Here is a 14,763-nt window from a genome sequence, read left to right as displayed (position 1 = left end):
TTTACTTTATTGAAGTTAAATGTGTGAAATCAGGAGAATGGGCTTTATGATCCCCAAAGCATACCCTTCCCCCTCCTAAAGCAAATGTGTGGGTCTGCTGATACAGCTTAAGGAAAGCTCTGCCTTTTGCCACATACATGGTGCTCTCTGGGCAAAGCCTTTTAGAAAGTTAAAGCCTTGAGCTTTCTTATGATGCTATCTAAGAATTCCCTCTCTGAGAGAGTTCTTTGCTTCAAGAGGGAACAGGGCATGCCTGGCCCTTCTGCAGGAGTCTTAGGACTGAAGCCAAGAATTACAGTTCCCTCTTACAGGATCCATTACTATACCTGATCATCTTTACTTGAGCAGGTAGGTACTGCTCTCTGGAGCTACGAAAGAAGTTCTTGGGTCTCCTGGTGGGCTGGTAATGGGGTTTTGTTACCCCTTACTTTTCTCTTCAGGAAGACTTAGCCCTAAATACATTGGGCTTTCCCCTCTTAATTCGTATGAACCCCAGATGGCTTATGGTATCAGATGAGACAACCGAGCTCTAGGGAGGTTAAGTGACCTGACCTGACCAAAGTCACTTGGTAAGCATCTGAGTGGGATTTGAACTCACTGACCTAAAAGACCCTCTAAATCAAAAGCCATTTCTCTGTACCACTGTAACATAACACAAATATACTATCCAACATATAATATTTCAATGGCTTCACTAGCTTGCTGGTGAGTATATTCTTTCCACCAGTGTAGTATGGAATTCATCCATGCTTGCTCATAGTATACAATTCTAATCCTCCCATAATGCCTTTATAAAGCATATTCTCAAAGTGGTGGGTCTTTTATATTTCAGGGATACTAATGCAGCACGTGGACTGTTCCTCTGTTATCACTTGTTCTTACTGCATGACATGCCCACCTCCTTTTCTAGTCATTTATGCCCTGGATGATCTCTTTGTGTAGACGTATCACTAATAATGAGCTATGGTCTATTTACACCCATCATAGCCTTTCCATTGCCCTTGAGTCAGCTGCCATTTTGATTCTTTAAAGATCATGGTGGTCCATGACTTGCATCCATAAAGCATCACATCAGCAGGAGAATATTGGTGTTTAAATGGTGAGTTTTTTAAGGTAGGAAACAGCCTGGATATCATTGAGTACATGGTTCAGTTCCTGAGAAGTTATCTATCTCATTCCCCTTCCTGTTAACTCTAGTCTGAGAAATAAAAATAAACCTCTAAGCCTGGCATTCAAAGATATTATAGTATGATCATAGCCTGCCTTTCCCAAATTATTTCGTAGTATTCCCTTAAATGTTCTCTACATTCCAACCAAACAGGACTACTCTCCATCACCTGTTCTCATCTGATGGTTCTCTTCTCTTTGCCTCCCATACTTGCTCAACCTTCCCCCAACCTATTTCTAGTTTATGAAATACCTCCCTTCCATCAAGGATATGGTAACTTCTACATCCTCAATAAATCCTATCCCGACCTTCTTTCTCCCTTTATCCCCAGAGAAATTACTTGATGAACATTTGTTCAAGTGTTTGCTATGGGCCAAGCACTGTGATAAGTCCTGGAGAATCAAAAGGAGGCAAAAGACGATAACTGCCATTAAGGAGCTCAAAATCTAATGGGGAAAATCTCCTTTTTCAGGTTGTCATAGCGTTTACTAGATTGTTCCCTTTTCTGTAATTTCATGCTTCTTCATAACATAGTTATTTCTCTATGTCTTCCTCTCCTCTTAGATTATAGAGAACAAGATCTGTGTTGCATGTATCTTTGTATTCCCAAAACCTTGCACAGTGCATTGTATATAGTTGATGTTTAATATGTTTGTGAATTTGAGGTGATAGGAAACTGTAGTTCTGTGATCTACAGAATTTAGAGTTGGAGGGGACTTTTCAAGTTATATAGCCCAATTCCATGGAGAATGAAGTAGGGGAAGGGCAGATGATTTTTAACAATCAAATAAGGGTTTAACATGGGCCAAGTGGAAGAAGAAGAGGGGACATTAACTATGAAGATACATGAAAAGAAGTGCTGTTTTAGTCAACTTCATGGACTAGCATGGATCACTAGTTTCATATGAAACAACAAAGGATGTGGAATTAGATTACTTTTGAATGATGGCATCAGAATGAGGGAGGGGTAAATCCTGCCATCCTCTGGCTCAGTTGGACCACATCTAGGTTATTGGTATCAGTTCTGGGAACCAGGTTTTAGGAAGAACACTTAAAAAGTGATGCCATTTTGGAGGAAATGGGCCACAATGGTGAAAGGGCTGGAGCTCATTCTCTGAATGTCCCCAATTGAAAGAATTTGGCTATTTAGCCTGGAAAAGAGAAGACTTGGAGTGATCTGATCATTGTCTCCAGCACTATCACATAAAAGTGAGATTAGCTGAAATTGGGTAAGAGGCTATTTGAGGCTTGATAAAAAGAAATTTTTTAACAATTAGATACTTCCCAAATTAGACTGAACTCCCAATTGAGGCAGTGACTTCCCATCATCTCTTTAGAAGTTGGATGTCCAAACACCTGTTTATACGTGTTGAAAAATGTTAGAATAGGGTAAGTACTAAAGTTAAGAACCTAATTGCCAAACCCAAGTCCAAATCTGTCCTCAGATATTTGCTAGCTGTGTGAGCCTGAGGAAATCATTCAACGTGTCTCCTCAGATATACTTTAGACTAGATAACCTTTTAAGTCCATTCACACTCAAAGTCAAGATTAAGACAAAATAATCTAGGAAACTAGCCCTAGCTAGAGAGGGATTTGGAGTACACTTAAACCAACTCTTTCATTTAATAAATGGGGAAAATGAGGGCAAACAGATTAGTGACAGAATTGAGATTTTAATCCAATTCATCTGGCTCTAAACCCAGGGCATTTCTAGTGTTCTTTCTCAAATATATGCAATGATAAGGACTAGAAGTGTGATTTAATTGTTGTAGGTATCAACTAAGGAAACTCCCTCTAATAGTAGAAAGTTGGTACCTTCTCTGCAATACGTAGCCTTAGTAACCTAAAGCAATAAGAGATAAAAAGACTTGCCCAAAGTCAAACAGTCAGTATGTGTCAGAAGCAGGATTTGAACCCAGAACTTTCTGGTTTCCAAGACAGCTCTATGCTCACCATATGACATCACCTATCAAACATACCAATTAAAAGATTGGACAGATAATTTACAGAAGGGCAGAAATACAAGAGTTTGTTCTTCCTGATCCATTTGTCTGAAAACTTGAATGTGGGAATATAAGATGAAATACAAAAAGGGAACTTGGCATGGCAAATGTCAAGGAATATCTATATATTTCTGTCTACTGAGCTGATCACGGCCCTGGAGACACTGGCTGCTTCCATCATGGCTCCTCTCCTGGGAGCCACAAGTGCATTTTTGTAAGCTGACTGCAGGTGTCTTTTTTTTAATTTGACCTATGAGACCAAAAAAGTGAGCAATCTCTAGGGGCTGCTCAGCCTTAGAACAAATCGGAAAGGTGTTTTGTCCCAGCTGCAAGGTCAGAGCTTAACATTTATTTATCTGTTTATTCATGCTTCAGTCTAGCCTTTAAACTAAGGCCATGATCAGAACTGTATGAGTGTAAATCTTTATTTCCTTGTAAGATCCATCTCAATGACTAGATGGATTTCTTCCCTATTGCTGATAATAAGCTACCTATAGGAAAAGCAAGTTAGTAGTTAAGGAAAAATTATATTATCTTCCTTTTTTCTTCTCTCCCTGCCCTTCTTTTCCTCTTCCCTACACTCTCCTATATCCTTTCCCTCTTTTGCTCTCCTTTACTATCCCTTAGTATTTTTATTATTAAAGAATATTGAACAGATCCTTGCTTTCAAAAATATGTCAAATTGAGAAGCGTTTTGTTGAAAAGAATAAATATCAAAGGCAAACTGAGTATTTCCCTTGTGTCCAATGAATAGGAAAGAAAGGAAAATGGTAAAAGAGGTTTGCATGTATCAGAGAGGGATAACTCCATGTGGAATTGAAACAAGAGAATCTTGGTCATCCCAATCCCTTGAGATGTGAAACCTTCAGTAATAAGCAAGAAGGGAAGTTAATGCAGCTTGATGTGCATATTAGCTTTGGGTTTAATAACTTCACTTCAAGTTATATATTCAGCAGTGAGAATATTTCCCTTTTGAAGGAGCATCTTCTGTATTTTTAAAATCATACTAAATTCATCAGATGTTATGGAATTAAAATTATTTTTCTGCTTAATACAGCCTGTGAAGAGACTAGCCTAAGATGACCCCCTTCCATTGGGTCAGTGGAAAGAATCCCGGTTCTGGGTTCAAATGCCATCTCTGACAAATATGTACCTATGTTATCTTGTTACCTCCTTTCTTCTTTCAAGCTCTTAACCTCCTGGGGCCTTATTTTCTCATCTGTAAATGTGGGGATTAGATGGAAAAGATGGCCTCTGGGGTCATATTAGGTCACCTAGAATCCCAAACTACCATGACCTAAATTATTACTATGTTGAAGAACCTCTGATGCAAATTATTCCTGCTTTGACTGAGATGGGTTTCATTACATCAAATTCCCTTTAATCTTATATGTTGTATTGAGACCAGAAAAAATGAGGGTTTTAAAAAATTTCTTTCCCCTGCTATATAGGAATAAAAAAGGGAATTTGTGAATCACTCAACCTGGTAGAAAAAAAGAAGGCTGCAAATTTTTCCAGGGCAAGGGGCAAAGAAGGGAAGAGGGAGGCAAACTAGAAAGGCCAAGAACAAAAAATAAGACCAAAAAAGTGTGGAGAAACAAAGAGAAAAATCAGTTTTTAGTTTGCTTATAAGTACGATCAAGATTAGTTGCTACACTTTCTGGAGTGCTTCCATTTTTCCTTTTGTTGTTACTTTATCATCCTGTGGTACAAATTTAAAAAGTAGCAAAAGAATTAACTTTTGCCTAAAAGTCAGGAAAAGAGTTATCTGCAATTTGGGAGTTGAAGAAAAGGTTGAGGAAAGAAGCTGTGTCTTCTGGGAAGTTTAGTGTATGTAACAGCTATAAAGCTGAAGAGGCTATACCAGTCAAAGAAGAACAAGGGAGCCAGGTCAGACACCCCAGCACATCACAAATCCCCAAAGCCATGCATGTGGCACTCTCTAAGGACAAAGCACTAAGGATCTGAGAGTAGACTAGCACAATAGGGTGCTGAACATTCAGGAATAGCTTGATTCAGATGCTGCCTAAAATACTCACTGTCTGATTTGAATCCAGCTATTCCTGACTCTCAAAGTGTCTTTCTCACTCTCTCATATATTAGGAAATGAAAAAAACAAAAAAAAATGTGTTTTAAAAGATGCAAATAAAATTTTAAATTAAAAATAAGACCTGGTTTTAAGTCTCAGCTCTGATGCTCACCAATTGAATGGCCTTGGGCAAGTCACCTGACATATCTGTGCCTCAGTTCCCTTCTTTGTAAAATTAGATGGTTTTCCTAGATGATCTGTATGATCTTTCTAGCTCTACTTGTCTTTGCCTGTCAAAGACTTAGCTTTTTAGTAAAATGTAGGCCATTTTGTGAGATTTGATAGTGGGTAACTGTAAGAACATAGATGAATAAAAATGTTTTCAAGTTAAGGGATAAAATAGAGTCGTTAAGCACTTACACTGTATAATCCCATAGTGGAAAAATATTGCTTTCTCATGAGTTCAGTTGAAAGTCTATTCTACTAGACATAATTATGTCATATACTTTGTGTGTATATGGAATCCTAGACACACTTTAATAGCTCTGAGCTATCTAGAAATCTTCAGCTCGTGGTCTGGGAACCACTACTGTAGTTTAAATATTTCTAGTTGCTTTCAACAGCTTCTCATGTGTCTGGGTTAGCAGTCCACTCCCTATCTTCATTACCGTCTTTTGAATTCATTCCGTCTTTATCAATATCCTTCCTAAAGTGGAGCACTCAGAACTGGACACAGAATTACAGATATTGTCAGACCAGGACAGAGGTCAGTGTGATTTTCAACTCCTCAGTTCCGGACAGTTTATTTCTATTAATAGATCATATAGTCATCAAAGTCCACTAAAGCCAAACTCAGATGCCTTGTCATAGCATAGGAATGATTCTGGGTTCTAGAAATCTATGTCAGTGGAGCATAAACTCTGGCAGGCCCTACCAAATTGAAAAAGGCTTTGGGTACAAGCCTGGTAATAAATTCTGGGTCTGATGTCTAAGGACCAGCCTAGATAAATCAATAGAGGCACATCACTACATTGACCAGACGCCAATAATTTTTCAGCCATCATCCTTCAGATCTTTTACTGTTAACACCTGAGGCCTCCACCCTCATTTGTGGGCCGCTAGTTATATGTTATGTTGCACCCACTTTGTGAGTAATTATCCTCTTGTAATCTTAGTTTATAAAGTCCCCATCGGCATGTTTACTTTTACCTGTCATCCAGAGGAAACAGTTCAAAGTTTAATTAAATAGGGGAAGCTAGGTGATGCAGTGGATAGAGCCTTGGCCCTGGATTCAGGAGGACCTGAGTTCAAATTCGGCCTCAGACACTTAACAATTACTAGCTGTGTTACCCTGGGCAAGTCACTTAACACCAATTGCCTCACCAAAAAAAAAAAAAGTTTAATTAAATAGCAACATAAAGTAACAACAGAATATAAATCATGGTTCCACTGTAGTAATAAGTGTAAACATAGATTTATCATGGGGATCATGCATACTATATTTACATGTGGGAACATGTGAAGGTAGAGCACCTACACAAAACAGACCATATAAAGGAAATGTGATTAGGGCACATACATGGAAGGAAGTATCATGTTTGAGATTCTGTAAAGCTGCCAATATAATTTACTGATGTCATGCTGCTCTCAGCTGATATTGCATTATACTTACTCCCCATTGGGTGTCTCTGCTGCCCCAGCTGATTTTTAGCCATCTAGACATCTTTAGGATTTCCCCAAATTCTTTCCAATACCAGCTACAGATGCTGTATTTAGTTAACCTGTCCCTTTCATGGAGAGCTACATTTCTATTAACTGGTTCTTTTAGCCAACTCTACCATAGATTAGAAAGTGCTATGGTTAGTAAACCTTTCTCTGTCGATGAGGAGCTATAACTCACACAACCTACTCTTTCAGTTGCCTATTGTCTCTCAGCTGTAGTCCTGAAATCAATTGCTATCTTCCTGTCCACTTGCTACTCTGTCCTCCATCTCTTGGAGTGATGCAGTTAGTGTGAGCCAAAGTTTTCCTCAATCAGCCTTTTTAGCCAATGGCTATAAACTTCTGCTTTTCATTCTGACTGAATCAGAAAGCCTAGGCTCAAGATCAGGTCTGCTTTGTATATTCTCTGTTAACAACTTTTGCTTTAATTCTTCTTCTTCTCCTTTACTCTTTCCTTTGAGTCTCTTTAATCTGCTGTCATCTAATTTATGGTTCAAAACCCATATTATTTCTTAGGTTTTATCATATATCCTGAGTGAGGTAAATATCTACAAGAGTCTACTTTCTCAAGCATAAAAGGAGCTGAGTAATATTGTGGTGAGAATACTGTTGAGGCCTCATGTGATCTTGTTCCACTATTCTATACAATAGCAAGAGCAGTTTTAGCAAGAGAATGGTTATTAGATTTTTAACATTACCCCCATCAACAATCACACTCTTTTTTTTTGTATGCAACTAAATTATAAAGGAATTGCAGGCTATGGCCAGTGGAGGTAGCAATCACATAATTAAAGTATAAATATTAAAGAAAGATCACTTTCCTTTTATTTGGCTTGCAAATCACACCATTAATTCATTGAGTATGAAGTACCAAAAAAACAAGCCAAAAAACCAACCCCATACCATGTGTATTTATTCTATGAACCTGTTTCACATCTCTCAGTTACTAAAGTTGTGAATTGATTTTTGAACCCCCAAATAGAATTTTTACATTTATTCCTAGTACATTTCATCTAGTTCAGTTTGGCCCATAATTCTAGCCATCTGAAATCCCTTGGGATCCTGATTCTATGCTACATTATTTTTGTTATCTCTCCCAGCTTTTATCATCTGCAAAGTTGACAAATGCCCTATCTCTGCCTCATTTTCAGGAGCTTTTTTTTTCTAATACAGTGTTCCATGATAATCTACTCTTATGGTCAAAATAAGATACCTTGACACTTCATTACTTTAGGGATATACAATTTTGTTGATGTGGGTACTACCTTTGCCCACCCCAATCTCCACTAACAAATAATACAACCCTTTTACAACTTAAGAATTATAATGACCAAAAATATTCATCACCTTAAAGCTAGCCTAGTAATGATCAAAATCTGATAACTGTACTTACATTTGAAAGAGTAAGGAAAATCGTTTATGTGCAATACCATAGCAATATAAACAGATTTTAAGACTGTATTTTCACTGCCAAGAGGATAATTAATTGGGATATTTACATACTAATATTACCTAATCAACTTTGTAGCAAGGTAATTAATTTATGGCTTACAGTCAGCAAAACCCTGGACACATAAACAAACCCAGCTGCTCACACATAATCATTAAACTGCTTTTAAATACCCAGAGCAATAACTGGAGAGTAGACATAAAACCAGCATCACTGAAAAGCATCTTCATATTTCATGCCCAGAAAGAGAAAAGTACATTTTCAATGTCATTAAGGGATGGATCATTGTGCAACAAGATGTATATTCCCCAAATGTACTGTAAGATCAAGTTATCACTTGGAATAGAAGATGGCAGATGGTTGACTACCATGTATGTTTGGTCTCAAAACACAGATAATTACGAAAGGGTAACCTAGCTACTAGATTTATACATAGCCTTGGAATCTGAATATTGCAATTTGATTCAATACCATCATCACACATTCCATTGAGCTATAATAAATGGAAGAGAAGAATGCATAATGCCTATCAACAAAGTTGTGGTTGCTAGGGGAGCAAGATAGAGGAATTCTTCATGGTATGGAAAGTAGCATCTTTCAAAAACTGAAGATATTGTTCAAGGAAGTACTGAAGAACCCATAAGCTAGAAAGGTCAAAAAAAGACATGAAATCAGAGAGCCCAAGAAGTAATGTATGCACTCAAGAATCCATAATTTTTTTTCTTTAAAGATTCTTTAAAGAGATCTAAGATATAGCATCTTCAATGTCTGTGGTGTATCCCCAGCAAAACCATATCTAGTCTTTTTTGCCCCTAGGTTGGGAAAAATAGCACAAACACACAAGTCAAAGACATTAATTACTAACCTGCTTGTCCATTGCTCCTTACTGTTGTAAAGCAACAGTTAATTCATAAGATCACATATATTCCAACCTCTTCATTTTGTAGATGAAGAAAATCATGTCATAGAGGTCATATGTAACAAAGCTGCTATTTGAATCCTAGCCCTCTTATTCTAAAACCATTATGGGATTATTTTCAGCTACTCCAGGAGAGGAGAAACCATTTAAATCCGTTCTGCTAAATACTTAAAGCTTAAAAACATACTTATGTTCCCATTTTGTTTTTGTCTATTTCTCAGTTTGATTCAACCTGGAGTGCGTTTACACGAGGATTTAACTTGCTACTAGCTCCTAACACTCTCCTATCTAGAGGCTTGGCAAAATTTCTCCAAGTAATGATAGATTTTGTTCTTAAGAAACTAGACTCCTTTGTTTAAATGCATAAGTGACTTAAAACAGGATAGGCAAATTGGTCACCTGCAACTCACATTGATGTTTTTTCAATTCACCAAATAAATAACCAGCATAGAGAAAACCAAATAACATACATTTAATAGATGCAAACTATCATTTTTTCAGTGCATTTCCAAAGTGTTTCTTATATAGTAAGCATGTAAAATGTTGATTGAGTGAATCGATGGATTCACACCAGAGTCAGAAAGTTATCTAGAGAATTGGTTAGAATGTAGGATCACGGATTATTGGCTAGAAGGGACCTTAGAGGTTATCTGGTACAATTCCTTTTTTTTTTTTTTTTTTTTTTTTTTAGTGAGGCAATTGGGGTTAAGTGACTTGCCCAGGGTCACACAGCTAGTAAGTGTCAAATGTCTGAGGCCGGATTTGAACTCAGGTACTCCTGACTCTAGGGCCGGTGCTCTATCCACTGCACCACCTAGCTGCCCCAAATTCCTTATTCTTATAAATGAGGAAACTGAGGCCCAGATGGCTAGACACTGCACCCAAGGCCATTCAGGTAGTAAGCAGCAGATCTGTGACTTGAAACCAGGACCCTGACTTCAGATACAGCTGTCTTTCTACTGTACCACAACACTTCCTTAGGAAATCTGTGATGGTGACATTTTCAATGCAATAAGATTGTATTTATAAAATCAAAATGCCCAAGCTCAAAGGGACAATAGAGGTCATTCAACCCTTACTTATTTTGTATCCCCCACAAGTCATCATCCAGTCTGTGACAAAAGCTTTCTGGGATTAGAAAATTTGCTATTTCCCAAAAAAGCCCATTACATTTCTGGACACCATTAACCTCCAGGCATTACTTCCAAATAGAAAGTTAAAACCTTCCTTTTTGAAACTTTCCAACATGGCTCTTAATTCTACCCCCTAAAGCAAACTGAAGGCAGCATGATATAGTAGAAAGTCGTACCCATATTGTTCCTAATGTTGAAGTGAACTGTATAGATGGCAAGTGTTATAGATGTTCAGAGAAAGGGGAAGTTGGTGTGAGCTAAAGCAATAAGAGTTCATGAAGGTTTCATGAAGAATATAGTCCTATAGTTGTTGAAGTTTTATTGGGATTTGAGCAGGGTAGGGACATGACAACGTCATGCTATATAAGAATAAGCTAGTGGTAGCCTGTAGGATGAATTGCAGAGAGGACTAAAAAGGAAGGAAAAGTTGGAGAAAGGCACTTTTTTCATGTTTTTTTTTAAATTGTGAACTCAACAAACAGCTCCAAAAATTAATATTTCCCTACATAATGGAGAACATAAAATGGAATTGTCATGTATAATAGATGTCATGTGGCATCTCACATCTCAAACATGGCATGTGGATGCCTATTCATTCTCTTGGTTAGAAGTGGTCACAATGGAAGGTCTAGGTTCTCAGATAAATACAAATACCACAAAGTTACACTCATTCTCTCTCAGAACTCTAGGCATAACCCTATTGTGAGGGAAAATATTTTCTCTACTTAACACTATAGCTCTTGAGCTCCTACCAGTGAGTTTCTGTTTATACAATCAGTCACTCACAATAATAGCATTTTTAGCTCTTAACCACAAACATTTATTTAATAACACAAAATAATGACAAAATAGGAATTCATATTTACAGCAGTTGTATGGGTAATAAATACATCACAATTCACCCATATACCTTTGTCACTCTTTTTCACCTATACACTTAGTTGAGGAGAGTAAACATACATTTACGGAAACCTGCCAAAAAGACACATGAGTGAGGAAAACTGAAGTTCTTGGGGTGGCTTACAGCTCTGAAATTATAAATTTCAGTGTTTTTTTTTTCTGTTTCAGGAATTGTTCATTTGAGGTAGCTTCATCATTGGTCCCTCAAATCATGGTTATGTTGCTCATTGCATGGATCAGGATTGTCTTTCCAAATTATCTTTACTGAGTTGTTGTGGTTGTTATTATATAAAATTTTCTCCTCATTTTGCACACTTCACTTTCCATTATTTCATACAAGTTTCTCAGGTTTACTTGAAACCATTGCTTTTGTCATTTTTTTTATTATTCAACAATATTTTGTTACATCCATATGCCATAATTTGTTCAGTCATTCCCCCAAACAATGGGTAGCCCTGCCCCTTTAGTTTCCACTTCTTTGTTATAACAAAAATAACTGACATAAATATTTTTGCATATATAAGTCCTTTTCCCCTCTTATTTGAATATCAACATGTTAATGGATGAAAAAATATACAGAGTTTAATAACCTTTTGGCAATAATTCCAAATTGCTTTCTAGAATGACTGCAACAATACACAGATCAACCAACCTGTTTTCCCAGTGCCCCTGCAACAAATTGCCATTTTCTTTTCTTTTCTTTCTTTCTTTCTATCTTTCTTTTTTTTTGGTCATCTATGCTGGTCTGATGAGAATAAGGTAGAATCTTGGAGTTGCTTTAATTTGTACTTCTCTAAGTTTTAGTGACTTGGAGCAGTTTTTCATATAGTACTTAATAGTTTGATTTCTTTCTTTCAGAAATGCCTGTCCATGTCCTTTGACCATTAATTTATTGGAGGATGGTTTTTGTTATCATAAATTTGAATTAGTTCTTTATATATTGGATAAGAAATTTTTATCAAAGAAACTTGCTACAAAGTCTAAAAAAATTAAGTTTCCCTTCAAATTTTATCTGTATTAGTTTTGTTGTGCAAAACCTTTTAAAATGTCTATAATTATCTGTGTGACCCTAGGCAAGTCACTTAACCTCAATTGCCTCACCCAAAAAATTGTTTTTAAAAATGTATATAATTATATTTATCCATTTTATATTCTGTGTTCGCCTCTATCCCTTGTTGGCTCATAGGGTCTAATCAACATCCATAACTGCAAAATGTATTTTTTTCTTCTCTAATTTATGATACCTATTATGTATCCATTTAGAGCTTTTTGTGGCAGATGATGTGACATGTTGGTTTAAATCTAATTTCTACTAGATTGCTTTTTATTTTTCTCAGAACCTTTATGAAGACTACTGAATCATTATTAAATGATTAAACTTAAGATCCTTAAGTTTATTAAATACTATGCTACTATATTCCTTTGTTTCTGATAATTTGAACCTATGCCCTTCTACCTCTGTTGTTTTTTATTTTAAAACTAATACTAAGTAGTTTTGATGATTATTGTTTTTAGTCTAATTGGAAATCTTGTACTGCAATGCTGCTTCCTTTCCTAGTTTCTTCCATTATTTCCCTAGAGATTCTTAAACTCTTGTTCCTCCAGATGAAATCTACTACTTTTCCTAGGTCTATAAAATAATCTTTTGATTGACATGGCACTAAATTAGTAAATTAATTTTGGTAGAACTGCCATTTTATTGTTTTGGCATGGCCTACCCTTGAGCTGTTAAAAATTCTCCAGTTTCCTGCTGTTTTGCAGAGGTAGGGAGTCAATAGGTGTGGAACATTACATCATATCTTTTGGCTGTGTTAATCAGTTTTGCTGAAGGTTTGTCTTGTTAAGACACCATTTTGTGTCTGCAGTTTTGCCTCTTTCAACTCCATGGAACAAGATGCGTCTGTTAGGTACCGCCTGGTGCCAACTTTCCCCAACTTCCTTTGGTTTGTTCTCTCCCTCCATTAAATTGTAAGCTCTGCTTTCTATCATCTCACCATTGGCCTTGGGGGTGGGGACAAGAAGGGAGGGCAATGGGGCTGGGGCCTGGGGATGTCCCCAACTTGGCCTCTGTAGGGGTAGGGGAAGTCGCACGGACCTGCTGCTGGGGCTTCAGTGTCCCCCCTCCCCATCCCCCCCCTCCCCTTCCCCCCTATCCGGGGCTTGGGGGTGACATTGTGCTGTGCCCCTACTGGGGCAGAAATCGACCCCCCACTATTGGCCAGCTGCCCCCCACCCCCTTCCCTTGTAGGTCCCAGTCCTCCCTTTGCTTCCCATCCCCACCTTCCCCAGCCCACCCCCAAGGCCCTGCCATGGGGGTCGCGGTCTTTTTTGGGTGTACTTTTGTGGCGTTCGGCCCGGCTTTCTCGCCTTTTCTGGTCATGGTGGCCGGGGACCCCTCCGGGTCATCATCCTGGTGACTGGGGCGTTTTTTTTTGTTTGTTTGTTTGTTTTTTTTGGCTGGTCTCCCTTCTTTTGGCCTTTGTGGTCTGGTTCATCTTGGTCCATGTGACTGATCAGTCAGACACCGGACTCCAATATGGCCTCCTCATTTGGTGCTGCTGTTTCAGATTTGCCTACTACAAGCTATTTAAGAAGGCAGATGAGGGGTTAGCATCGCCGAGTGAGGACGGAAGATCTCCCATCTCCATCCGACAGATGGCCTATGTTTCTGGTCTATCTTTCGGCATCATCAGTGGTGTCTTTTCTGTTATCAACATCTTAGCTGATGCACTTGGTCCAGGTGTGGTTGCTATTCATGGAGATTCACCCTATTACTTCTTAACCTCAGCATTTCTGACAGCAGCCATCATTTTGCTTCATACCTTTTGGGGGATTGTGTTTTTTTATGCCTGTGAAAGGAGAGGATATTGGGCCTTGGGCTTGGTTATTGTCACCTCTTGACCTCAGGACTGACATTTCTGAATCCCTGGTATGAAGCCAGCCTGTTGCCCATCTATGCAGTTACTCTATCCGTGGGGATCTGGGCATTCATCACAGCTGGAGGCTCCCTCCGAAGTATCCAGCGCAGCCTCTAGTATAAGGACTAACCACTTGGATTGATCACCTGCCTGCCCACTATCCAAGACTGAGCCCTGCCCCACTCCCACCTTAGCGTCCCTGCTACTCTTCTCTGTATAATCCCCTTCCCCATGCTCAGGGGCTTCGCTTTGTCCACTCTTGACCTTTGCTCTCTAGGCCACAGTGGGAGCTACCAGGGTACAGCCGGTCAATGGTTGGAGGGTTTGAAACTCCATCTGTCCCCACCCTTTGAGGAACCCCTGTTGCCCTGGGTCCTTCCACTTCCCCATCTTGTCCAAGACTCACCCTTCCCTCTGCAAGCTGAGGGCAGGAGGATTCTGCCCTGCACATCCCACCCAAAGACTGAGGGGACCTGGGGGAAACCTTGAGGGTCAGGGGCATCCTCTTTGTCTCCTGTCTT

General features: G+C 38.5%; 1 protein-coding gene and 1 pseudogene across 1 annotated transcript in view; both read left to right on the top strand.

The window, feature by feature from the left end:
- Positions 1-14,763, top strand: part of SPON1 (spondin 1) — a 378,636-nt gene that overhangs the window by 270,408 nt on the left and 93,465 nt on the right. The gene's annotated exons all lie outside the window — the stretch shown is intronic.
- Positions 13,634-14,359, top strand: LOC122731331 (annotated as a pseudogene).

Source organism: Dromiciops gliroides, chromosome 6, assembly GCF_019393635.1.
Source record: "Dromiciops gliroides isolate mDroGli1 chromosome 6, mDroGli1.pri, whole genome shotgun sequence".
In the NCBI taxonomy this organism is placed as follows: Eukaryota; Metazoa; Chordata; class Mammalia; order Microbiotheria; family Microbiotheriidae; genus Dromiciops; species Dromiciops gliroides.
Note: the sequence above shows the minus strand (reverse complement) of the source record. Positions and strands in the feature narration are given on the sequence as shown.